This window comes from Lonchura striata, chromosome 1 (assembly GCF_050655825.1).
Source record: "Lonchura striata isolate lonStrDom1 chromosome 1, ASM5065582v1, whole genome shotgun sequence".
NCBI lineage: Eukaryota > Metazoa > Chordata > Aves > Passeriformes > Estrildidae > Lonchura > Lonchura striata.
Window position 1 is genome coordinate 68,398,007 of NC_140703.1, and position 26,830 is coordinate 68,424,836.

The following is a 26,830-nucleotide window of genomic DNA, read 5'->3' on the forward strand; positions in this document are numbered from 1 at the left end:
TATTTCTGATCCACATGAAGGTAGGGAATAGTAGTTTTCTAGTATTACATTATCTGGTAAGAGGTATTGACAAAAATACAGTCATATCTTCCAGACTATAAAGATGAGGTGATCCTCTTTTATTTCCCTTGTTAGTATTTAATCATGTACTTCAAAAGAATTTCTGAAAACACAGGTTTTCAAAGTACCATTGTGCCTAAAGATGCACAGCTATGTTTCATATTGAACCATTTATTTGTATCCAAATGCATGCTTTTGAATTAAATTAGTCTTGGGGGCTTACTCCTCTGCCAACTGCTATTTGTCCTGCAGGAAAACAACTCCCCGAATAAATGCAAATAATTCATGGTTCTTGAGGGCTTTGGGACAATTGCTATGCTAGCCGAGTTCTCAAAATTGCACTAAGTAGGTTATATAGCTTTGGCATCGTCATTCCATATGGCTGCAGCTGAAATAAGATGCTTAGGTGGGTTATAAAGTAGCATAGTTTGAAGACACATAATTGTATCTTAAGTTCAGCTACAAGCCTTGGGCCACCACTGGTTCAATAAGGGATCAGACACGGATCTGAAAGTCTTTAGCTGAGATTAGACAACTATGGATCTTCACAGATTATAAACAGATGCACTGCTGCTGCTTAATGCAAAGAATATAATCTCACATCACAAATAGAAATGAAAAGAAAATAATGTGAAAAGGTAATTTCAGGAGACACTAAAACACAGCATTGATTTGGCGCTTTACACATGGAGGCTATTAAATAGGGCTACTTTTGTAAAAGCTACATGAGCAATTAAGTGAGAACATGGATGAAATCACTAGCTTTCGTACCATAAAATATTTCTGTGTTGACAGACTGCAAAAGGTGTTTCACTTGAAAAGGTATTCCCACAAAAATCCTATCCAGCTCTTGTCAGCTTGACAGAATTCTGCCAAATGACAGAATTAATGTAAGATGAAGGAGATGGGTTTTTGCTATGTGTTACTGCATTTTTGTCTTAAAATGGACTGACTTGCCCAGCTTATTCTGAAACCCCACCACACTGTCTGGGAGAAGGTACCATGGGGGCTAGCAGTTGCACTAAATTTTTATGCTATTCTTCCCATCATTACCTTTCAGTTTTTGAATACTTTGTGTTATTCTCATGGGACAGATCACTACATAGACTGGGAAGTCCCAGACCACAGAGTACTTGGGACTTTTCTGATTTCACACTTTTCTCTCCTTTCTCTTCCTAATCATGGTATAATTCTTAAAGTAATTATTAATTTAACGTTAATTTAAGATACTCTTAATTTGATTATTCTCATTCTTCTTGCAATACTTATTACTTTCTTTCCCCTTTAAAGTATTTTTAGAAAGGATTTTCAATGCAAGATGACTTTGCAAATGCAAATTTTAGCAAAAAAAATGCAAATCAAGATTTATTATTCAAAAATAGATTAGGAGTTTATTCATTTTTTAGAAACAAGTATCCTATCTACTTCACAAGAACAATTCTTGCATCTTGGACTGTATTCTGAGGCACTTACAATTCAATCTTGACTAAAGATACAAGAACCAAATATCAGTAAAAGGGGCAAGGAGGAAACATATTTTTTTCTTCCAAACAGACACCTGACTATGTAGCACCAGTGGTGCCATCAATTATGCTGAACACATGAATAGATTGCCTTTATTAACAAGTACTATTCAGAACTGCAGATTTAGTCTATTTTCTGAAACACATGATATCTATTTTTCATTGTGATATCTTATCACTTACAGAGCCTTAACAGGTACTCCTTCCCGGTTTCCTAAAGAAAAATACTCTGCTTAATGTCAGCTATAATTGCAACCATACCAAATGATGGGACAATATGTAAGGGATTTACAAAATTAAAAAAAATTAAGAAAAAAGGCAGAAATTTTAAAAGATAAACTCATTTAAGTACTTAAAAATCTCTAAGGAAAAAGTGCCCCTGAAAGGATGTTGGGGTTTTTATCAGGTCCATCAGATACAGATACACCTTAGTCCAACACTGCATTGTATTGTAACAACTATTATCCCATTTTCTGTGGATATATCACAAGATTTACTGAAAATGCACTGGAAACGGTGCATATAGCAATGATAGTGGAGATTACTGTTTCACAAAAATATAAGGTTAGAGATGGTTCAAAAGCCAAACTACTTTGGGTCTGTATTTTCCAATCTGGAATTCTCAAGGTAGACATTCCAGGTTACATGGGAGCATACAATCAAAAGTGGGCAGGTTTCCAGTGTCACCAAACATCCCAATTAACACAGGAGTGTATGTGTTTGTGTCTATGAAAATGGGAATTCATGTTTTGCCGTGAGGCTAGACACCTACTTTAGGGTAGCCAGAATCTGGGAGGTTTTTTCTTGGTTCAAGGTAGATCACAAAATTAATACAAAACATTGAATGACCAAAAAGGTTTTCCAGGCTCATATCTGGTTAACTCATTTCTTGGAATAATTGCAGGTAATGGAAGCAATCAGGAAGTTGGAAAGACTTTTATAAGGTGTATTGGGTTTGTGTGGCCAGGTTTTGGTAGCAAAGGGGAGTACAGGGACATGCAGACCTGCCAGCCGGTGTCCTGGTAGGACCTGTGACTCCGTGGGGACCTGTGCTGAAGCAGGCTGTGCCTGAAGACTGCATGCATGGAAGAGTGACCCATGTTCAGCAGTTCACAGAGAACTATTGTCTGTGGAATGGACTGAGATTGGAGAAGTTAATGGAGAACTATCTCCTATGGGAGGAACCCCATGCAGGGGCAGGAACAATGTGCAATGAACTGACCGTAATCACTATTACCCATCTCCTTGCACCACTGAGGGGAAGAAGGTAAAGCTGTGGAAGAGGGGGTAGGGAAATTTGTTTTTAAGATTTATTTCATTTTTTCATTATCCCACTCTTGTTTTGTTAGTAATAAATTCACATTGTATCTCTTAAGTCAAGCTTGGGAGAGAGGTAGAGTGGCTTTGGTGGATGACTATCATTCAGCCAGCATCAACCCACTACATATGGGAAGGTACTAAATAAAAATAAACCACCATTCATGACTTCCATTAGAATAATGCCTAGAAGCCAGACACTCCTCTTTGTTGGACACATCTGTGCAAAAAACAGGGAGAGACCAACAAGCAGTATAAGGACTATAGATGCTTGCTCTGCTTTATATCCACTCATTACACAATAGGCAAAGAACATTCAATGAAATCAACTGGCATCCAGCTGCTACAAAGATATGTGGGTTTTTGTGAAAAGTAATTGACTCTGGAATTCACTGCTGCAAAGTGCCTCTGAGAATCTCCACTTCTGAGTAAAAAGAGGAGCAGGAAGTTTGCTCACACACTGGACATTCAGGCATTGCCTCTGCTTAAACATTACACCTTTCTCAGTAGCTCCAATTTGGCTTCTTGCAAAGGCATATTTGAAAGAAGTTCCCTTTGAGCAGCTGTTCTTGCATGGACAATGCACCAGTTAGTTTTTTTCTGTTTTCCAACGATATCCTCAAAGGATCCAATATTCCCAGATGCACTCCAGGCTGTAAGAGATAAGTCCTCAGTTTCATGTTGTGAAAATGTCACTTTCAAAGATCTGACATTTTGCTGACATTATCTCAGATATTTTGAGAAAAAAGAAAAAAAAAATAAAAAAAGAAACCACAGAAGCATCATTCTTATGTCTTTGAATCACCATTCGGGCCAAGACACAGTATGGCAGACACACTTTGCTGCAGAGTGGCAGTGTAAGTACAATCCAGTTGGTACCATCGGTCCTGGAGCTCATTTCCTGGCCTTCCAGCACCATGAGATGTGCCACATCTTTTACCCTCACACAGACACTGGGCATGCACCAGTTTTATTTACCAGTGTAGATGTAATCAATGAGACCTATGAATTATGAGGGCCAAAAAAGTATCTGAGGTTTGCAAGAGAGCATCAGGACCTACACAGATAAATCAAATACAAAATAAACATCACCTTTGCTGTGAATCCTCATGTTTCAGGGTAGCAGTTAGCAACATTCCTGTGATTAGACAGAAACTACCACCTACACAAATTTATAAAATAGGTAATTGCCTACAATGGTTTCCCATCTTGCTTAGTAAAAATCTTCACATTCCACTATCTGGATTCAATCTGAAAACTTCTGTGCTCCTAATATTGGTATCCAGTCATGTTTCTGTTCAGCTAACAACATACCTTTTAACACATGATGGTCAAATAATTCTTCTGCTACTACTGGTTTCTTTGAAGTTTATGAATGTAAAGCATTAATCTATTTCCAGCACAAGATACCATATGATTAAATTAGAATATGTAAATTGCTCACAAGAGCTTCCTATGGTGCATGAATTTGCTGTTAACAAGTGCTTTCCAAATGAAATAAGTGTTCTTAATTCTTCTTAGTACAAGTAGGAGACATTAAGCATTTCAGAATTAGACTTGAGCCTTTCAACCCTTGACCGTCTCCTGGCAAAATATGTCATCTGGCCTAAATACCAAAAGTTCATCTTGCCAACCACCACATGATCCTCCTGCAATTGAAACATATCAGCAGAGTATTGTTGGATCATAGGTAAGCTTCTGAGAATATGAGCTAATGTGACTTACTTGTCTACATTCTCTTAATCAGTCATGAAGGGAATAGAGAGTTCTACAGATCAATTAATTGAAATCTAATGGCTTGAACTGGTTTTCCATCAATTCTAAAGGACTTCCACTGAGACTTATCTCAATCATTAACTACAATAGATGTTTACCATTAAGTGAGGGGAATCCCACAGCAGTTCACATGATTCACTAACTTCATCAGTTGGACTAGACTAAGTTGCAGGTAAGTTCTGCATGGTCCTCACCAGAAAAATAACTTTTCAGTTTGCTACTGTTGTTCCAGGGATGCTTGTGCACACAAAAGCATGTCACATTTTTACAACACTATTGGTCATGTTGATAAAAAAATATTATTTCTGCAAACAAAATTCACTTTGGCCTTTTTTTTTGGACTAACACCAGACAGCAAAACTACCCTCATTACATCAGCATTACATCACATTTCTTCATGTGGGAATTAGTCAGCAGCACAAAGGCCAAGCAATGGCATAAATGAGCTGAGAGTGTTGGATGTCATCTGAGGCACAACCCAGGCCTTTCCTCTGTCTGCATCCCAGGTCTTGAAGATTGGCACAGCTGTGGGACTCAGAGCCTAGGGCTCAGTACCTGCTGCAACCTTGGCCTGATGATGTTACCAGAGTAAGCTCTAGGTGCACACACCCTTGCACACACTGGAGCCACTTCCTTCCTTTGCTTCACTTTTCTTCTCCAAGCCAATTCCCTTAACAAACCTGCTGATGGGCAGAGATGGAGGAGTGGGACAACATCCCACCGGAGTATCTCCTCACTCCACACAGGAATGAGGTCGGAAAGGGAGCATGAGTAGGAACTTGGTGAAGTTTTCCTTTTGGAAGGGAAAATAAAAGGAATAGGAAGAAGAAAAGATGGGACTCCAGGTCCGATATTCAAGTCCTCAGGAATGATTCAAAAACAATTTTGGGGGCATAATTTTTTCTCCTCATCCTTTTCCTCAGTTGGCTTGGGTGCTCCTGTAGTACACAGGAGACAGGAGATAAAGGTATTAAACTACTGATGCTGAGGAAGGAGTCAGAGCTCCTACTTCATAGGCACCTCCTGGTATTTACCTACCACGCTCAAGCACTGAGCCTGTAACTGTGTACTAAAGGGAACTAGCCACAACTTCATTCAATGAGGAATCAAATCTGTGCACATATACTGTATGTGTTTGGAGAATGATGATTGAATTTGGGACCACAGAGTTCAGAGGCAAAAGTATTCTTATCTTCTGGGACATTATTGGGCTAAGGCATCAAGTAACCATAGATTGCTCAGACTGAGAGAAATTTATCATAAAGGGAAACTTTCAAAGGATGGCTCAGGTACCCCACAGTTCAGTGACATCTAGATAGGTGGGTTTAGACTGAAAATATGGGCTTTTGGAAATTTCAGGCATGCAATTTTTCTCTTAGGGTCAAATGCCTTTCTGCAATTTTCATTTTACTTTAAACAGAAACTAACTTGAAGATGAAGTAAGATATTTAAAATTAACATGGGGAACAATATACTAGAAGGACGTAGAATGTGAATAAAGGTAGAGTGAGAGAAGAAACCGGGCAAAAACATTTAAGAAGAGAAAGGCAGAATTAGAATGAGAAAAAAAATTAGAAGAATTATAACTAAAAATAAACTCCAGTCACTTTCCATGTTGAAAGCTCACAGCTAGTGAGCTTATTGGCATCTTACAATTCTGCTAGGGTATTACAGAAACAGAATTTGAAGTTACCATCATGTGTTTTATGTGCTTCATAATCACTTTTGTTAATAGGAAGATGCAAGATTTCATCTGTACTAAGCCTTAGTATTTTACCACTGAAGTCTAATTAGTAAATCTTGGAAGGAAAGTAAAGCACTCTGATGCTTTGCTCAACAAGCTTCTATGTACAGTCAGGATTAAATGTCAGATAAACCCTCTGCTTTATTAATTTTCACTTTACTCTGAAACAAAATATATGAACCATGCAATTATTTCCAAACCCTACCAGCATTAAACTCTCCCCATCTCTTACTTCTTCCTCATCACACTTTCACCCCCAGCACTAGAGAACAGTCTCTCCTGCTAACGTGCAATAAACTCAGCTTATAGCTGCCTTCAAAGGAGGCCCACAGAAACTTAAAAATAAATGAGACAAGACTAAGATTAATAAAATAGGCAAGGATAATTGTTCATTTTTTATGACCCAAATTTAATCCATTAAGGGAAGTGTATAAGACTCCCTTCTAGTTAAATTGACTGAAACATTCTGCAGCAACGGAGAATAATAAAGCACAATTAAAAGTGAAAGTGACCTGGAGCTTTAAATACCCAAGAACCATGGTAATGGAACAAGAAGGTCATTTAAAGGTCAGAAGCTTATAAACAATGTCCTCAGAGCAATTTCTCAAGAAGAAAATAATTTCAGATGGGTCTACTGAATAATTTATAAAAAAGGCTTCTCCCATCCTGAAGGAAGCCAAGCAAAATTAAATGTCTACTATGAGGTCCTGGCAGCCATTGTTTCATGTCTTATGTTCAAGAGGAGCTATTCCAGCTGGCCTTCAGTGGGATCATCTGGCAGGGTAAATCTCACAGTACCATGCTTACAGAGTCATGCATTTCCCAAAACCCTTGTTCCTTTGGAGATGACATCTGGGCTGCAGTCCACGAACTCTGCCTGCACAGCTGTCAGGGGTTACTGAGCACCTGCACTGCTGCAGAGCAAGAGGCAAAAGAAAACACTGATGCTCACAGTTCTCTGTGGGCAATGTAGGAAGCTGTGTCAGGCAACCCCTTTGGTTCTCTGGCACATTTTCTGTGGCCTCTCATGCGCACACACCTCCCAGCACATCCTGGGGACTGGCGCCTGCTGCCAACCTTCACAAGGAGTGAGCTTCCTGGCACCACTACGGAAGTCTCCAGTTCTTCCTTGCCAAGAGGAGCTGTCCTGCTGTCCTGTCCACTAGTCTATGACTTTGGAAATTTGCTCCCATGGGGGAAAATACAGAAATCATTCCAGAAGCTTCCTCATATTTATAGAGATCCTGTAAGCTCAAAAGAAAAAAAAATCCTTCTTTTGGAGCCTTTCTTCACTTTTCAGACTTGGAGTTAGAACCCCATTTCAGCGGAGTCTGTATACCACAGCTGGAAATATAGATTATACCCAAAAAATATTAATTGACTGTGTACGAAAATAAGATTATTCATATAAGCATCCATTACAAATCTGTAAAAGGTATAAGGCTAGAAAATTATTTTTCATCCAGGCAGGTATATTGAGTACAGCAGTCCAACAGCTGTGTTGCATCAGCACCTACAGGAAAAACTTCTAGGAAGGACTTGCAGGATCCAGCAAGTTATTCTGCATCACTTAAATCCATATCCAGGAGAAAAATTAGTAATCTTGCACATTTATTTAGCCTGTGTTATATCTCAGTCATCAGGGAACACGCCTCATAACCCAGTGTCCAGAGGAAAATTTAACAAGATACTAGGCACAAGGTATTATCACACGTAAGGTTTTGTGTTTCATGCAGCTTCATCAAAACTGACATAAACCAGTCATTTCAAAAATCGTCTAATGACAGAGAAAAATTATACTTAGTCTTTTGGTGAATGCTTTGCAGATATGTCTTAAATCAAGAGTTAGCATAATAGTAATGCTACCCTACACAGCACAGATTTCACTGGCTATTTATGGGCATTTAATATTTCATTAGTTCTTTTTCTGAATGCCTTTCTTCTGCTGTGCTCATTCTGTACTTTTTTCTCCATCTGCCCTCTTCCCTCCTTCTGCACACCACAAGTTCACTGAATATTTTACTCCCTGTTCCTTTATTGGTCTCTTTTACCCAAGCAACACATCAACCGAATGACTTGAAGCTTGTTCCCCCTGTGTTCTGCTTAGTCAAAAAATTAGCTGGAAGACATCAACCATTTGCTGTAACTGTATGTTGTCTGTAAAGTAACATGAAACATCACATTGCATAGTGCGATTTCAAGAAAAATAGGCTCTCTCCTCTGCATTTTCTGCTGGTGCAGTTCATTTACAGCAGGCTGGCCATGTGCCCACTATGCACAGACAGTGCATGCAGAGTCAGGAACAGCTGATCAAACACAACCAAAATAAATTCAAGTTCATTTTCCATTGTCTATAAAAGAAATTTGGGTTTTATAGATTTTGTCTGCATCTCTCTTCTGAGCCATAGGTGTAAAAATAAGGCAGGAAACTGGACAGATTTTCTTCCCTCGAGACTGTAAAATCACTCAATAAACCTCTTCCTATAATAAAAGCCTTAAAACGATGGTTGAAACCCTGGCTCTGCTGGAGTCAATAGTAAAACTCCCATTCACATCAGGAGCAAGTGACTTCTGCGCTAATGAAAGCCCTATAATGGTACTGGCTATGTTACAAAATATAGCATATAATAACTTCATATAATAATTTACTATAAAACACGTTTTTCTCCAGATAAAGTCACACTTTTTTTTACTAATAATAAATTTTTAAAAATACTTATTTCTTCCATCAATGAAAGACAGTCAATACATAAATGCCTATTAACAGGGAGCAGCAGTTTATAAAAAGGGCTTCTGAAGACAGCATGGAAATGAATCTGCAGGCTGAATGTTACATAGGCCAAATGGAATGGTCAAGGCTGTTTCAAGTTTGTGCTGGAAGCTTGTATATCTAGTACCAAAGTAAATGTTAAAAGCATTATTGGCCAAGATGGACTCACACTGACATCTGGCAAATTTGTACAAAACTAGGAGGAATTATAGTCTTTGTTTGTGTCTAACATTTTGATTTAGACTAACCAAAGCATACACGGTAAGCACGCAGACAGAAAAACAAATTCCAGTATATTGCCTGCAAAATGCCAGCACAAAAGGATTTTAGAGAGAGAAATTCACATTGTCAGCTGTCAGTTCACAGCGCGGATAAATCCTGGCATGTAATTGCAGCATTAGTCATGCTGGCTAACAAAGGCACCACAGAGCAGGTGGGAGACCAACAGTGGAGAGCAGAGAGGTCATCAGCTGTCTGAGGCAGCAGCTTTCCCCAGCAGACCCCAGCACGTGCTCAGCCAGCAGGATGAGGAGCCTGGCTGGAGTGCTCCGCTTGGTGACATCCTCCCTGTGCCCCAGCATTGGCTTGTCCAGGGCTGGCTGCCAGCCCTGCTCCCCTCATAGGCAGCTGTGCATGGGCTCCTACACCACTTGTCCAGCACAGAGGGGACAAAAGTGAGCCATCACTTTGAAGCTGTAACTGTGTCAGTGCTCCCTTGGGCTTGGAACAGGATAGAAGAGGAACAAAGGAAGAAAGCTTTTCCAAAACAGCCACAGATTGGAGATGGGCTGCTTCTGAATTCAGGCTTTGGGTTAACAAATGTGTGCCACTACAAAGGTGGGATGAAACTCACTTCTCCACACTGAGAAAACTCCTTTGAAGAAACAGCCCTACACAGTTTTGGGTTTTTTTCAGTAAGTCAGTAACAAAGTAAGGGCTTGAATCTCAAAAAATAGTCCTTGTAATGATTCCATCCATTTGTAAAGAGTAGCAGGGGAAGAATATGTCTGATAGTGGCCTCTCTTACATTGTCATTGTTTGCACCTATGATGATCAGAACTGCAAATACAGAACTGCAGGCATAATCCGTGAAGTAATGTGCTAGATTTGCCATCACCTGAAGTAATTAAATAAAGTGTGGAAATCTTTGAATAACATGTTCTAGCTCAATCAGAAACAAGTTTGTGCCATGGGCCTGCATTGCACAGCTGAAGGATATGATGACAACAGCTCTTGTACTCTTAAAAGTAATGAGTATTTGAATCTGCTTTGCCAGAGTGGTTTGGATTTCTTTTCATTCCACAATTTTGGGGCCTTTCAGCATTCTTATTTGTCAGCTTGCAGAGTAACATCAAAAACAGCCTTTCAGGATATAAATACATTAATAGCTCCCAGAGGGAAAGGTACCTGAAAGACCCAGGCTGATTCTGAGCCATTCCAGAAGGATGCCATTAGACAAAGCCTTCCCCAAATCCCACTGTTAAGGGCATTTGAAATGGAAAGAGGTATTGGCCACAAAACAGGCACTCAAAACACACAAGCTAGGGGGGTAAAAAGTTCAGAAGTGTTTTATAAGGAGGAGGCATCTGAGAACAGCTGCTTTAAAATAAAGAACAAAGGTAGGAATACTGAAGAGGCTCTCTTTCAAATCTTGGAGAGCGCTGATATTGGTGAAGAAAATGCTTCTATGGGCCTAAGTGAAGCACCCTGCATTGCATGAAGCATAACAAACCTTCAACATTGCTCATGTGTCCTCTTGTCACTGAGCACTCCCTGTGCACAGGAGGAGCCATGCTGATCCATCTCAAATTGCAAATTCCAGCTGGAAGCAACAATCTATTTTTTAAAATTTAATTTCTGTCTAGTTCACCAAGATCATGCAGTTAAAAAGAGGGAGAGATTCCCCAGAGCTACAAATAAATATCAGCTGACCCTGCACATAGGTAGATATCACAGGTCTCTCTGCTGGCACATCATGTAGGGGTAGGAGAATAGGCCTGCAGAATCTTAATCTTGCAATGAAGTGTGCCAGAGATTCACACCGAATCCACACAAATCCTGCAAAACTGTAACGTGACTCCCAAATAGGGTCTTTCCTTTCCTTTAATACCTAGCACAGTAGAGCTCCTGAGACACTTAGAGAGGCAGTGTTGCAGAAGAATTCAGTAGCAGGCACAAAGTAATATGAGGTAATTGACTTGATTAATCAATAATATTTTGTCCCAAATTGTTAAGCTTTTTATCAGATTTTTGATTCTACCATCATACTAATGAACAGCTGGTCTCTTTAAACATCCTCAAGCCACACTGGCAAAATACTGGAGCTTCCCTGTCTGTGGACAGGGAGGAGGAGTTTGGGAAGGTCATTACTGAAAAGTGTGACACATACAAAGAGCAGCCTGAAAATCTGGACTTGATTAACCATGTCAGACCCCTTTGGAGTCCCATAAAGAGCACATAAAACCTGACATTTCTGGGATGATGTAGAAGGAGAAGGAAAAGCAGGAGTGAGGAGAGAGAAAAAAGGTAGGGCTGAGAAAGTCATCTCCCATGGTAATGTGATTAAGAAGAGTGGGGAGAGAAGGGCTGTGCTCCAAAGGGTTTAGAGAAAAAGAGGTTCAAATACTGTGAATGAGGAGTCATTATGGGCTGTCCCATGTTTGGGAGCTGAAAAGCAAAGAAGCAGGTAAGAAGAGGATTCAGACCAAAGAGGAAAATAGCATCTGTGAAAGAAAGAGTAGGGGATGATGGGGAAGTGGAGGTGGGGACAAGCAAAAAAGAAATGGCATTTTTTTCCTTGGCAATCAGATAATATTGCCTTCCCTTTGGAACAGCTGGTACACTCTCTGGAGGCTGATAACTTTTCAGCAGTGAGGTGCCCTGTGTGCCAGAGCAGTTTGGTGCACAAACAAGCAATGGATTTGTTTACACATTTCTCCAATCCGTTGACAAAAACCAGTATGGGTGCAGCAAAACTGTTTCCCTTCGCACCTTGCCTTGAAGAGGAGTCTCACAGTAACCCACCAGTGGTGTGTGGGGTGCTCTGGGGCCCAGACCAGCAGGCTGGAAGGGGAGCCACACCTCTGCTGTCCAGGGATTCATAAGATCCAGAAGAGTACCAGTCAGGAGTGCTGATTTCTGTGCATGCAGGTAAAACATCTGCCTTGAACACATCTGGCATTTAAATGCATAGGACTGACGTTGCTTGTAGTCTCTCTGGAGGCAGTTCTGCATTTGTCCACCCCTTTACCATAACCTGAAGATAGACCCTATAATTCCCCAGCACTTTGACAAAAACATCTTGTTTCCTCCTCTGAAGAATGCAGCAATATAATTAATAGTAAGAGCTACCCCACAACTGTATGCATTCTCCCATGTTCTCAGACAAGCAAATCTTTCACTTTGTCGGGTAATTTCTTTTTAATGCAGTGCTTGCTATTATTTCTCGATAGTGATAAAAGACCTGAAGCAAAATTCTTTTCAGAGAATTCAAGAGGAAAAAAAACTTTGTTGGTGAAAGGAGCATATTTATTGCATGCAGAAGGTGTTAATTAAAAATCCTTAAAGCTGACATTATAGCCCAAAAAATCACTAATGTTTTGAGTCTTAAATGTCTCAGTTATCACCACAGAACATGTCCTCCATGACACCCACTTGGCCTGAGGCATCACTATAAAATTAAAAATGAGCATGTGGAGCTGGTAAGCTTTGATCTAATTGAGTATGTGGTAGGATCAAATCATAATATGCCCATGATTTGCTGATCTCATTCCTCCCTTCTGGCAAGGATTTGTCAACAGATACTAATGTACTCTTATAACCTACAGATGTTTTACAAAGTAAGCTGATTTTTGCAACTTATTTTTTTGTGTGAGCTAGACAACCCACACCCGACCCCTCCAAAAAATTCAACACCCCACCTGAAATTTCCACATGACCTAAAGGGCAGAGGAAGCTTTCTAGCTGTTATAATTCAGTAGGTATGACATTTACCTCTCTGTGTTTTTCTGCAGCTGGCTTAGTGCACATCACACTGTGCAAAGTTGAAAATCAATTACTTTTGGAAAAAATTTCTTTTTATACACTCTGTTCCATGGATCAAATTTCTTGTCTTTCAGGTAATTCTTTTGGCATGAAGAGGTAAAACTGATGAATATTAAATGACTGCAATTTTAAAGAGCGTAGTGCTTACCCAAGTTGCAGTGATATACAGATGAGTACATATATCTACCTAGATCTATACATTTTATATACATATGAAGACATGATTTATGCATAGGTTTTTTGTTAATTTATAGTTTTTTGTTAATTTATAGAGGTTATAAATAAAATAAATATTTTTTATCCTTTGAGATGTCAGATAGAAAAAAATTACTTCTGCAAATGAGAAGTGGCATCAGTCGTCAGAGGAAGGAGTGTATAGAATCTGAAACAGCAAAGCAATCAAACATGAAAAGTTTGGCATAGAAAAGAAGGGTGAGTAATTTAAACCCACTCAAGAACAGGTGTGACTTGTTAATAAACCAGTTAGGAAAAAAAATTGTTCAATTACTTCTCTCTGGTAAATAACAAATTACCATAGTAACTCCACTTTCAAACAACATATGCATATATTTTGTTACAGAAAATCTTGAGTCAAAACTGAATTTTGTACCATACCATGACTTCTTTCTAAACTTCAAGTTCTATGAACTTTCAGCTCCTTATTTACATACACTTCCTCCTCCATGACCTGAAAAGACCACTTTAAGGTATTGCTCAATCCATGCTTAAAACATATTCTGCCTACTTGTTGAGACTGTTACATTAAGACAATTCAGCCAATAGCTTTTATGATAGGGAGAGTAGCTGTCATTTTGGGCATGGATTCCCAATGATTTTTTAAAATCAGATGTATTTTTTCAGCAATTACTAATGATCTGAGGCATATGCTTATATGCAAGTGTATATTTAACTTTATCATTATATATCTGTGTGATGGTGGTGTTTATAAATTTGTAATTATTTTCATTTTCAAGGTGGCAAGTTTCAATTAATTTAACTGAGTGATAATACAGAATACAAACCTTTGTGCAGAGCTACACAGCCCAGGATTAGGAGGAGTCCAAACCCCACTGATCCCCAGCCTTTGCAGTGCAGCAATATACACTCACTCACCTCCAAATCCTGGTCCAGACTTTGCAGAAGAAAAGTTCATCGGGAACAATCCATCTGCAGCATGCAACAGTCACCTGCTTAGTGATCAGTCTTTCTTTAGAAGAAACTTAAAGGCAGCCAGTGTCAGTGCCTCCAGAGCTGGACTAGAAAACAAATAAGTAAGGGCTATGCATCCTCAAATAGGTAACATCATTTTAACATCCTGAATCTTTAAAATGTATATAATTTGGATCTTGCACCCTGAAGAGTTACTGGTTTTGTGCAGACTCATACTGAGGGGCATCTCCCCTGTTCATATTAACCTGTCCAGGCTAACAGTAGCCTCCAATTCATCTTTAAACTTGGAGAGATGATCAGAATCTGCTGTTGACAGTTTTCCATTCTGTAATCAGCAATAGATCAGACTTTACTTAATGTTCCCATAGCCATCTGTTGCCTCTATGATGGCAATTTCACTCTGGATCCTTCTATCTTATTTATGTTTATACGATTGAGATGGCCAAAAATATCAGAATGGTCAGCACCATAACAAACATCTACACTTTCAATTTGAATATTTTCTTAGATTCATTTCTGATTTTGTAAAAATATGCCAGAAGGTTGGCCTAATAAAGACAAAACATGTATGCAGTTGTAAGATCTGGTATCCCATCCTCTTTTTTCTAAACAATAAAGGAAAAATATGAAATAGAAAATATAGGCACTTAGTCCTTAGCCAGCCTCATCTCATAGTTCATTGGAAATCATTTTTGCATAAAGAGATGCTCTGAACTAAACCACTCAATCATCAATAGATGCAATGAAACAAATCTCTTCTCATTCCATTGGAAATATGCAAACAGTAATACATCTCTTGCCTCAAGAATAATTCCCTGTTCATAGCATGGTAATTCGTCTCACTGAATTATCTTGCTTTACTTATTCATTCTAGAAGATTTTAAAGGAAAGAGGATGAAAAAGAGAAGGAAGGGATGGCAGAAGGAGGGGAAACCCACAGCAAATCACTCATCAACAGCACAAACACAATTAAAAGTTCATCTGTGTCCAGTAACTCAAATCAATAGAATTGCAAAACTATTTTCAGATCACTCTGTATGGGCTACACCTATAGCAGAATTTTAGTCTGTAACAGGTGTGCAGTTTTGAAAGCTTCCCATTTGTCCCCACCTGCAGTACCTCAGGTGACATCATGGAGATGAGCGGAGTCACTGTGTGCAAGCTGTGCCCCTCCCAGTGCAGCTAAACTCTCAAATGCTTCTTAGGGAATCACCCAAAGCACAACAGCCACTCTTAGGTGCTCAGTTCGAGCAGGAAGGTTAGAGCTAGGCCAGGGAAGGCCTCTTGAAATGCAAATAACACCCAGCCCACAGCCTCAGCTCCTTGTCTTTTCAGATCCATTACTGGGTTTCAGATCTAACTCTTGGGTTGCACCACTTACTTATACAGATACAGGTTCTGCCATAGATCTTTGCTTCAAAATACTTTCTTGCATGGAGTAATTATGTCAGGTGGATTTTATGAATATCTTTGGCTTCATTACTGCCTCCCACCTCTTCATCTTTGTATTCAGGTAAGAAATGTAATTCTGCACAGGTATAATATTATCATATCCTCGCCATAAACTGAGTGACACAATAACTTGTCTTGTCAGATAGTTTTACAGCGCTATGCATCAGCTGAAAGGCTGAGAATAAAGCAAATAGTCCAAGGGTTTTTATATTACCCTAAAGCCATAAGGAGATGTAAGTACTGATATGAAATGACACTACATTTTGTTTGGGAAAATTTTGCAAAGTTATTTTAGCCCAAGATGGCAGCTATTATGTAAGTAGCAACAACATCTTCTCTTTTAAAGTCTTCATTTTCTCCTTTTTCATGAGGAACAAAAGTACTTTGAGCGCATTTACCTCTCCCTTTAGATAATGAGAACAGAGCAAAGTGCTTGAATCAGCACATGAAACTTCCTGAGAAAAAGATATAGGGGCTTGTCTTAAAACAGCTCTTCCCAACATCAGATAGATGCCTGAAGCTTGCAGAGATGGAGTAGAAATACAGTACTAGCAGCTGGAAATGGGACAAAGCTTAAGGTATGGAATCCTTCCTTGCAGCATTTCTTTTTTAGCTTTGAATTTTCAACTTTGAAATTTATGACCTTTGTTGAAATGACTGTCACACAGCCTCAAAGCATCCCTTCTGTCCAGGGCAGTCATCCCTTGGGCCCCAACTTCTTGTGTCTCCCATGGGCAGAACAGCAGCAGTGCAAAGCTAGTCCTTTCCCTAACCTCAGAGCAACATCTAGTCTGCATGGGCACCCCAACACAGGTGCTCTATGAAGTACTCAGGATTATCACTAGCCATGTTAGCATGAGACACATGCAGATGGAAGTGAAAAGAGTAATGGAGCTGCTTGTTCTTCCTTGCCTCATTTTTCTGGTCATTCTTGAATGCTCCTTGGTCAAGAAGTTCCTCAGTTTTATTATAACCAGTGCTTGACTGCAATCCATGAGGAACTTTTCTCATGATTCCTTATAGGAGGTAGCTGCTGAGTTATGTTGCTCAGGAAAGAGGAAAATCAAGACACTTCAAGCTCCATAAATTTTTCTGGAAAACTGAATGATGTGACAGACCAAGGAGAGGTGCTGCTTCAGATACTATTTCACAACTTTCTTTTAAGCCAAAAATCACCATGCCTTTGCAAAGCATCAGTCCTTTTCATTAACAGATAAATAGAATTTGACCTAAGCTTTGAATAGTCATTTATTATTTCTGGTTTTCCACATCCATATTGATTCTATTTTTTCCACATTTTCACTTATTTGCCTATGTAGAAATATGTGCCTTTTGAGAAAGGTTTTTAATGGATTTGATCTTTGGACCATATTTTGATGTCTCCTGGACCTCTAATCCTGGGGGTAGCAAGTTGTTAAACTCCTGAGTGCAGCCACAATCTTCTGTTGGAGAATGATCTTTATTCTCCTCAGACAATAAATAGTCAGGCTGCTGTAGGTTTTATGCTCACAACTACTTTCTTTAACCTTAGCTGAGAAGACAAATTGCCAGTATCTCAAAAAAACTACACTCTCATTTCTTTCTTTTGTTCCAAATATTAGCTGCATTTTTAAACCCTTTCATTACAGTGACAGTAGCCTCCCTGATAAAGCTCCTTGTGGGAAGGGTCCCACAAGGTCAGCTCTGTCAGTTTGGCTTTCCTGATTTGATTTTCCTTTCTTCATCTATGTCAAAGACCGGCTTTTACAGTCACAACTTATTTTGTTCTGTAACTTCTTACAGAGCATGAAATTTCACCTAAAGCATCTCATGGCTGAGTCCCAACACTCTCCAAAAAGTAAAAGGAATTTCAAAACTACACATGGATTTTTCTAGTTATTCTGACATGTTATTAATCAAAATTCAAATGGAATTTTTTTTCTTGCCCCAACAGCTGTAGACCAGCACAAGCTTTCTCATCCTCAGCATTTCAAGAGCATTTATGGAATTCTATATCTGTCAGGCACCCTAAGAAAAAAACCAGACAACCTAAATAACAGCTATCTAGATATCTTAAATTCTGACTTTGCCTCATTCATTCTATTTTGCTAGTACAATAAAATGACACTGTGTAATTTTACTCTTTTCTTCATTTATAATTGCCCTTTTGATTTTGAAAATAATGTTTCTCACTGACTGCAATGTGAGATGCATTCAGTTTGTTATGTTATCTAAATCTGAGCAAATATTATAAAGCTCACACAGTTCCTGTGAGAGACAGAATGTTCCAATTTCTTCAGTTACTCAAATTTGAATATAATGTTTACAAAGACATTTGCACTTGTCCTTCTTTCTTATAATTGTAAACTTTAAGATTAGCATGGCTGTTTAAAATAAGATATATTTGAATGAACAAGTATTTCTAAACTTAATTTTCTTCACTGAAGGTTACTCTTTTTTGTTTGTTCTAGCCTTCATTCAGATATTTTAAAATGCTCTTGCTGATTTAGGTCCAATTTGTCACAGAGATCCTGGCCTAATTATGTCTGTTAAAACACTACAAGTCTTGAGATATTCTTCAAAGGGATATGTTTTTCACCAAACTCAGCAGAAATCTCCCCATTATATGCAGGGTCACCGAGCTGGTTTTCCAGCCCACCACCACTGAAGCAGAACTATTCTCTTTGAGGTTTCTGCTTGCAACTCCACCCTCACGTCTGCATCAAGACTGGTTGTGCTAGAGCTGGCCATGAGGAAGGACTTGATGGGGTTCCAGTGCCAGCCTGGGATGGATTTCCAGATTTTGGCAGCCAGGAAGCCTCATACATATAAATATAGGAATGTAAAGGTTTTGGACAATATTTAGAACTTGACTTCTAGCCCTTCAGTTTGGATATTTCTACCCTTGGTTTAGAATGGACAGAGTGATGTTTTCCAGCTCCAGCAGGGCATTGCTGACCAAGGCCACTGTTGGCTGGAGAAACAGGACAGCAGAGAGCACTGTCCCCCCAAGGTTACAGAGATACCCCCTGGCACCCAAGGACACAGACATACCTTCTTCATGGGTACTGCCCCACAGTCTGTTTTACACTGCTCTGGAGGAAAGAAAACTCCTGTCTTTGAGCCCTGTTTGCTGTTTTTATATTCACACAGATATGTGTGTGCTTTTATAATAGAGATTAATTACAGAAATGTGGCAAGCTTTGAGGCAAAAGGTAACTGTAAAAAGTATAAATGAAAGAAGACTCTCAAAAGCACACAATATGAAGAAGGACACTGCCAATTCAATGGCTGGAAATAAAGAAACACAAGCATTCTAATTAAGTGGTGTGGTATTTAATGTCACAAATTGAAGGGAAATCTAACTGCAGAATAAATAAGATGCAGCAAGTGGATTAAGGACATAGGTTTATGTACATAGCACACTTCTAAGTAGGAAAGATGCATCTATGTACATTTAATTCTGGATGCATGCATAAATAGAATGTTTTGGGTTTTTTCACCCAAGGGCATAGTTCTGAAATACTGTTAATGAATCATTTATAGCAAATTGGTCATAAGAAACATCATACTTGAGGTTTAGCCTCAAGTAAAGACTGTTTTTCTCGAGACTTGGAATGCTGTGTGGCACCCGTGCCTGGCCTGAACAGAGGCATTCTTTTCTTTCTGCTTAATGAATTGGGCTGCCCTGCTCTTTATGCAGAGCAAGTACAGCTAGTCTGAGGCACATTTAAGTAAAACCAATCCAGCATTTCATTTGCCTCAGATGAAAGAAAGTCAGGCCAGCCCTCAATGTCTTAGTGGGGTTTGTGGCTGTATATCCTTTTTCAGTTCCCCAAAAGTTATGTTCTCATTAAAATGTCACCTTACAATAATGCTCTAATGTACTGGCTTCTCCTTCATTAGCTGTTGAACTAAAGCTAGTAATGGAAAAACAGATTACCCTGAATTTATGATGGGCTAATTCCATTCCTTCTAGCCATGAAGATAAATCACCCTTTGTTTACAACTGAAAGACTGGCAATTTTTAGCAGAATGAAGAATAGATGGTAAAATACAGTTTTAACTCTTGGCACAGATGGTTTTGGGGCCCTGAAGCAACAATGTGGTCAACAAGTAAAACATAAAATCAAGCTCTAGTAAAGACCAATGAGCAGTGCTTTCAAATTGCACTTATTTTAGTTAGTTGAATATACACCATTTACCTCTGAAAATGGGATTTGACCCATGAGGGGCTCTCTGCCTAAGGATATTGTTAAAGGAAAAGTGAAATCCAAATCAAACAAACAAAAAGCTTAGGAGAGATAGTAGTAGAAATTAATGTAAAGTCAGGAGTTAACGAAAAGTTACCAGATCACAAAGTCACAAAGAAAATTTCTGCAGATCATTTTTGGGGCAAAAGGTAATTATTGCTATTAATTGCTAATATTGCTCATTATTGCCAATTTTTTATCCTGCTTTAAAGCACATATAGAAAAAGGCAATGAATAAGAATGTTATACAATGTCCCTTACTGAGTTAGGACAGCATAGGAAAAGGTCCCACCCTCATAGGTATAGGAAGGAAGCAGGGATTCATTATCATGTGTCAGACAGATAATGGTGAACACAGATTTTTAAGAATAAGCAGCAAGACTGTATGTGAAGAAAAAAATTCTGAAAATATGTTTAGAAGCTTTTCCTAAAGACTTTTTTATGTATCTCTAATTCTGTAGAAAGTAGTTGAAAAATATGTTAACACGATCAGGTCCTAAAGTAACAGTTTTATTTCTTCTGTATATAGTTTCTATATGTATACAAATCTAATTATCTATACCTTTGTTTCTCATTTTATTTTCCAGCAAAACTAATTTATCTGTTCTATTTTTACTAGCTGGTTAAAGTATAGATATAAAGCTAAAAAAAAAAAAAAGAAAAAAAAAAGAGTCTGTTGGTATAGAAGTTCCCTGAGGGACAAAATGAAATTAAACATTTTAGCTCATCAGTTTAATACCGTGTCAAGCTCACATAAGGGATAGTATTTTCATTTGACTGGTTCAAAGAAAGCAATCCTAAAAACTTGTTAATGGTCCTTTGTTTTCCAAGAAAAAGAATGCCATAACTGAAGTATAGATTTAAGTATTAAGGTGGAAAACTTTTTATTCATTTTGTCTGCTTAAAAACAAAAAAAAAGAAAAGTTAACCAGAAATGAATGCTTTTAATAATTTCTCCTTTTTTTCCCATCTCACTTTCTGTTTGGATTATGACTTGGACTATGAGATTCTTACATGAGATGTATTGCCTTGTTTAAGAAGACATCAGAAGAATAAGTGATGTCTTCTTAAACTGATAAAAGCTGTAGCAAATGTAAGACACAGTCTTATTTAGAATACCCATAGAAATTAGTTAATTTTAAAAACATCTTGCAACAATCTTCCTCTTAGCTTCAATAGCCTAAGAATCCCATTCTTACTCTGGAGGAGATGCCAAATGTTTTCCTGCTTACTACATTCAGTAACAGATTTAGTTTTGCCCAGAAAGTAAAATTTATCAGACAGATATTTGGTTTATGTCTCAACAGATATGTGCTGCAAACTCTCTTCCTCCAAACTGCAAAACAACCAATATCTGCATTTTATTTGATAAAGTCTCCCTGGAGGAGTCTGTCAATAATCTACAGCTGAGACACTGGGAAAATATCTTTCTTCCTCAACCATTTGATTCTTTCACTTATTTAAAGCCTAACTCCTTCTGGGTATTTTGCTCTTCAAATTTACCCTGAGATCTTTCCTTGTACATGGTTTAAGGAGATAATCGCTGTTGTCAGCTGTGCCATTTTTATTTGACTCACAGATAATTTGTGTTTTTCCTGAATTTCCTTAACTCTTTGGCTGAAGCAATTAAATAAGAGTTTGAGGGAGCCAGGTTCTTAGTTCTTGAGCTTATAGGAAGAAATTTTTAAAAACTTGAACATTCAAGCTAATCCAGAGAACCCAATACTTATAAAATAGTAAGATTTTAAATCCTCTCACGTCTTCTTTGTGCTCACTATTATCAAAAATGCTGCACTATTAAACATAAATTATAATAAAAGTGTTTGCTAAAAATGATCCTTCATTAGCAAACAATAGAGCTACTGATTCAACAATGAAATTTTAATCAAAAACTAATAGCCCATGTGCCCACACAAATGTCTTATTTCTCTGGCTTCAATTTTCCTTCCATGAGAAAATCTTGGCACACACTGCCTTCCATGCCTTTATGCTGACAGTTGTGTGGGTCTGTCTTTATAAATGATTGTAAGAGCCCTCATCCATCAGTCACTATATAATTTTCATTTAACAAAGCTGATTTTTGTTAATATGTATTAAATATGCTTTAAAGGTGTTTTCCAATCTCCCCTCCCACAAATGTGGAAGAAAAGTATTTTCTGACTTACAAGCCTGTTTCAAGATCTTTCTCTTATATTTTTTTGTTTCCCTCAGCATCTTTCTGCCCTTTGAAATTTCTCTACAGATCACTCATTAGAAAATTCCTTTAGATAAACTAGTTCTGATGCTGAGGTTGCCTGCCCTGCCAAGCAACCAGTTACAGACTTACACCTAATGGCAGCTGTAGCTTGGTCTCTCCAAGTGTTATCGTGCCCAAGTGCCACTCCAAATGCACCTAAAACACCCTACTTCAGCCCTCCCACACAGGCTTTCTTAGTGATTGTGAAGCTTTCATTTCCTCCAGCCCATAATGAAGGGGTCTTTAAGAGCAGTTAAAACTGTCAGGCAGGCTGCAAAGCTTTCTGATTTCTGAAAGTTTTCTTTCACCAGCAGACACTCTCCTTCTTCCCTTCTGAGGAATCTTCAGTTCCTTGAATCTTCAGGTCAACTTGAACCTGAACTTGTCCTTGTCACAGACTTAGAAACATGCCTGTCATCTGCCAAGATCTAGCCTTGTAGTCCAAACATCTTTTCCAGTGACAATGCAAAGGCTTTTTCTGAAGACTTCAGCTAATGGTGCATTTTTGTATGTTAAACCTGCTTGTAACTTAAAGCTTTTGCTACAGGAGAAGTCTTCTTCCTGAAGAAAAAAGATGAATCATTATAAACAGTTTCAAATTTTTGAGTGACACAACACACACAATAGAAACAGCAGAAAGCAAGGACAGGAACATTATTAAGATCGTGACAAAAGGGAAAATTAGAATGAAGACTTTAAAAATGCTAATTAACTTTTAAAAAAAATTAAATTTTGCAACATACTTAGAGGTTTTGAACTTGGTGTTTAAGGAACTTATTACTGATCCTCTCCTGAGTTCTGTTGTTCCAGCATCCTGGTGCTGTAGTACAAGGGATTATGCAAACAGATAAAAAAAACAGCTTAAAGCACAGAGCAAATATGGCAAACAGAGAGAAGCAGGTAGGCAGTATTTAACCAGCTGTAAGGCTGAGCACAGATGTGCCCCCCACCCTAACAAAAGGTGAGCAGGGAGGGGCAGGGCTGGCCTCAGCAGCTCCACAAAGGAGGTGTTCCTTGTCACAGGGTTATCCACATCCACCTGCTCCTGATGGCACTGACCACTCTTACCTGGTGAGCTGATCACTCACAACCAGCAGTCCCAACCAGCACAATCAGTGTCTTAAAATCTTTCCTTTTTCATATCCTTCCACGCTGATGTTTTTCCTCTTGAATACACCAACTACTGATCTTATCTCAACAATCCTACTTATGCCAGTAATTTTGTCTTTCTTATCTCCATACAGACTTCCTCACATCTCTTTCAGACTTGTCTGTGTGGAGATTATGCAGCTGTGCTGCATCAGAGCTGAGTCTTGGGTCCAAATACATGGTCAGAGAGACCCTTGGGGTGGCAGGAGAGAGCTCGCATCTGGGTCTGCAGAAAGGGAGTTGGTTAAAAACAACCATAATAAATTCCTAAACACATCAATATAAGTTTCTGTCATCATAATGTATCCACACACAGACACACACACAGCAAAAATAAAGTTCCCTCTGAGTAATAAATATCTTACTCCTGTAAGCTAGCTAGTTAAAGACGATTTTACAAGGCAAGCAACCTATGGCTAGGAGAAGCCACTGGATTTTTCAAACTGAAGCAGTTTATCAAGCACTCATCCAGCAACCCTAGGCACTCATAATTCCTAACCTACTTAGAGCTTTAGGGGCACAACATCTGGAAGACCAGACTTAAAATGACAGAAAAGCTTTGAAGGTCATGCAGGATAATTTACCTAAGCTTTGAGTATGTGATAGATGAGAGAGCTGTTACTCACTGGAAATGTTAGGAGGCATTACGAGAACAAGTGAGAAATAGAAATTTATAGGTTCATAAATTTTAATGCCAGAAGAATCATCTAATCTGACCTGCATACCATAAGCAATGAAATTCCACCAAGTAATTGCCACGTGAAGCTCATCAGTTTGAGGCTAAAGTAGCATTTATCTCCTCATAGTAACAATTATCATAGAGCATGAGGTAACTACTTTGCAAAAGCAAGAGAAAGAAAAGGAAATTTTCTAGTGCACTTCTATCCAACCCCCCCCCCCCTTTTTTTTTTTCTACATGCCATGCCTGGTAGAAACTTTCAGTAGTTAAGATTACAGAGAATAAATAACAAGTACCTATTTGCAGTTTGCAAATGACATTGCACTTCTTGAGTATCTAGAAACTGCTGAGAGGAGGGCAATAAATTATATTTTTGCAGCAAACAAGAAATGAGAAGCTAAAATAAACACAAAGAAAACTAAAGGAGACACAAAATGCTCTTGGTAAATGGAATGTAATAAAAAAGCTGCAGCATACATTTACTTTCAGTAGTTTTGCACATTAGAAAATGATGATAATGAAAAAAAATTATAACAATAACCTAGGATACATGGAGCTTCCTTCTGAAAGGAAGTCATGGAAAACAATAAAAGCACATCCTTTGCAGAAAAGATTACAGGCTGGGTAGGTAGTGTGACCTATGCCAGAGCAGGAACAGTGGACAAAATAACAGCAGAAGTTGAGCATAAAAGAAATGAAATCAGTACGTGAAGAGGGGAGCTAAGGATATCTCGCTTCACATGGATTTGTCTTGCAAGTGGCTGAGTGACACCTCACACCTGCTCGCCTCAAGAACAAGAGCTTCTCCATACACTACAACCCCCACCGTTTTACACATACTCTCTCCAGTGTCCCATCGTTGCCCCGTAGTGCTCCCAGGACTGCCCTGCTCCCCAGATCCCCACAGCACAGTGCCCCACCTGCCCAGGTATCCCTTCCCCATCTGCCTCCTGGGGCTCAGTGCCTGGCCAAGAGACAGCACGAGCGAGCGGCAGGACCACAGTCACACCGACTGCCCACGCGGGCCCACGGGGGCATGCTGCAACCTGAACTCAGGCACGACCAAATCTTCTGTTCATTTCACTTAAAAGCAAAATCAGTGAAGTCAGTGTTCTCTAATCAGCCCCTGATTATTAAAAAATTTTAAGGCTTCTTAGGCATCGAGGCCTCTGCCTAAATTGATTAAAAAGGGACAAAGAGGGAGAAGAGGTGGAGGAAAACAGTGAGATAAAACAATTTTATTTACTTTATTTCTCATGAAATCAGATGAAAAAAAATTAAAGTGTATAATGTATTCATTAGGGGAAAACAGAGAAAAAACCTGCCATCATCATAGAACTAAATACTGACATGCAGGCTTAGTACTTGTGCAAATAAGGTATAAAATTCCTTTTTTAACTAAGTCATCAGGATGTCAACCATCTAATCAAAATGATTAGGGGATCTCAGTAGTGTTCATTATTTTTGTTTTAATTCTGTGTGGGATGTTGAAAAATCAAATCTCCACATTTTGGTCAGAAAGGTCTTTGTGACTGTCTCATGAAGGAGGAACATATTTCCAGGTATTTCATAAAAACAATATACAATTACCAGTACAAATGATGATGAAAAATGTACCCATCTAGAAAGTGAGTATCTAAGCTAAGGCTTGAGATTAATAAATGTATAAATAGATTAATTAAATAAACGTAATGTCAAAAGGAATTTCTATCAGAACTAAATAATTATCAGAAAAATATGCATGCAATTTTTATTTAAAGTTCATTATTTCCTTTAACTATAAATACCACAGAATCTCTTAGCATACACACTTACATGAGTAAGTGTTTAGGTAAATAACACTTCTATAAATATAACAAATGTTTCTATAAATGCAACTGCATCCTGATGAAGAATAATTATTTTTCTATTTTCTTGGATCTCTTAGCAATAGATACTCGAATAAATGTGAGACAGCATCATTCTAATAAATGACTATAGGACATGCAGCCAGAGAGATGTAAAGGAGACAGATCATTAAATATTTATCATTGTCACTGATACAGCTTGTTTGCAAAAAAATAATGCTTGAGTGCCATCTGGGACATGGGACAGAGTTTTTCCCCCTAACCTGGGGGAATTTGACTACTGGTAGAAGGACCAGGACCTATATCTCAGTGATAATCTGTGGACGAGCCTTCCAGTGATCTGTCTGGGTGTATAAGGACATTTAACCTGCCTATGGAGCTGTTGCCAGAGCAGTATTTTATACCTTAAGATTTTCTTCTAGAACCAGGTTCTGGGTAACTGCTGCTTTCCTCACAGGGAAATTGTCAATAGGGAACTTCTTCCCTGTCCAGCTCTCCCTGTTTTTCAGTGTCCCAACAGGAGTGGAAACTCCTATCCACCTAATGCTGAACTTCAGTAGCTTTAGTTTTATATCTTGCACTGGAGTTATTCACTCTTACTTTCTGCTACATTCAATGGAGAGAAGCTTTTTAATGGTTTCTTGACCTATTTTAGGTATTAACTTTAAGTCTGGAACAATAAGTTTAAAATAAATATGCCTCTCAGGGTTGATTTTAGTTGGTTGTTTCTTGTTTGGTTTTTTCCCCTTGGAGAGGGTACAGGCTGTAGTTATGGCACTTGGTAACTCTAACTTTAGGCATTAAATTTAAGGTTGAAATCACTTTTGCCCA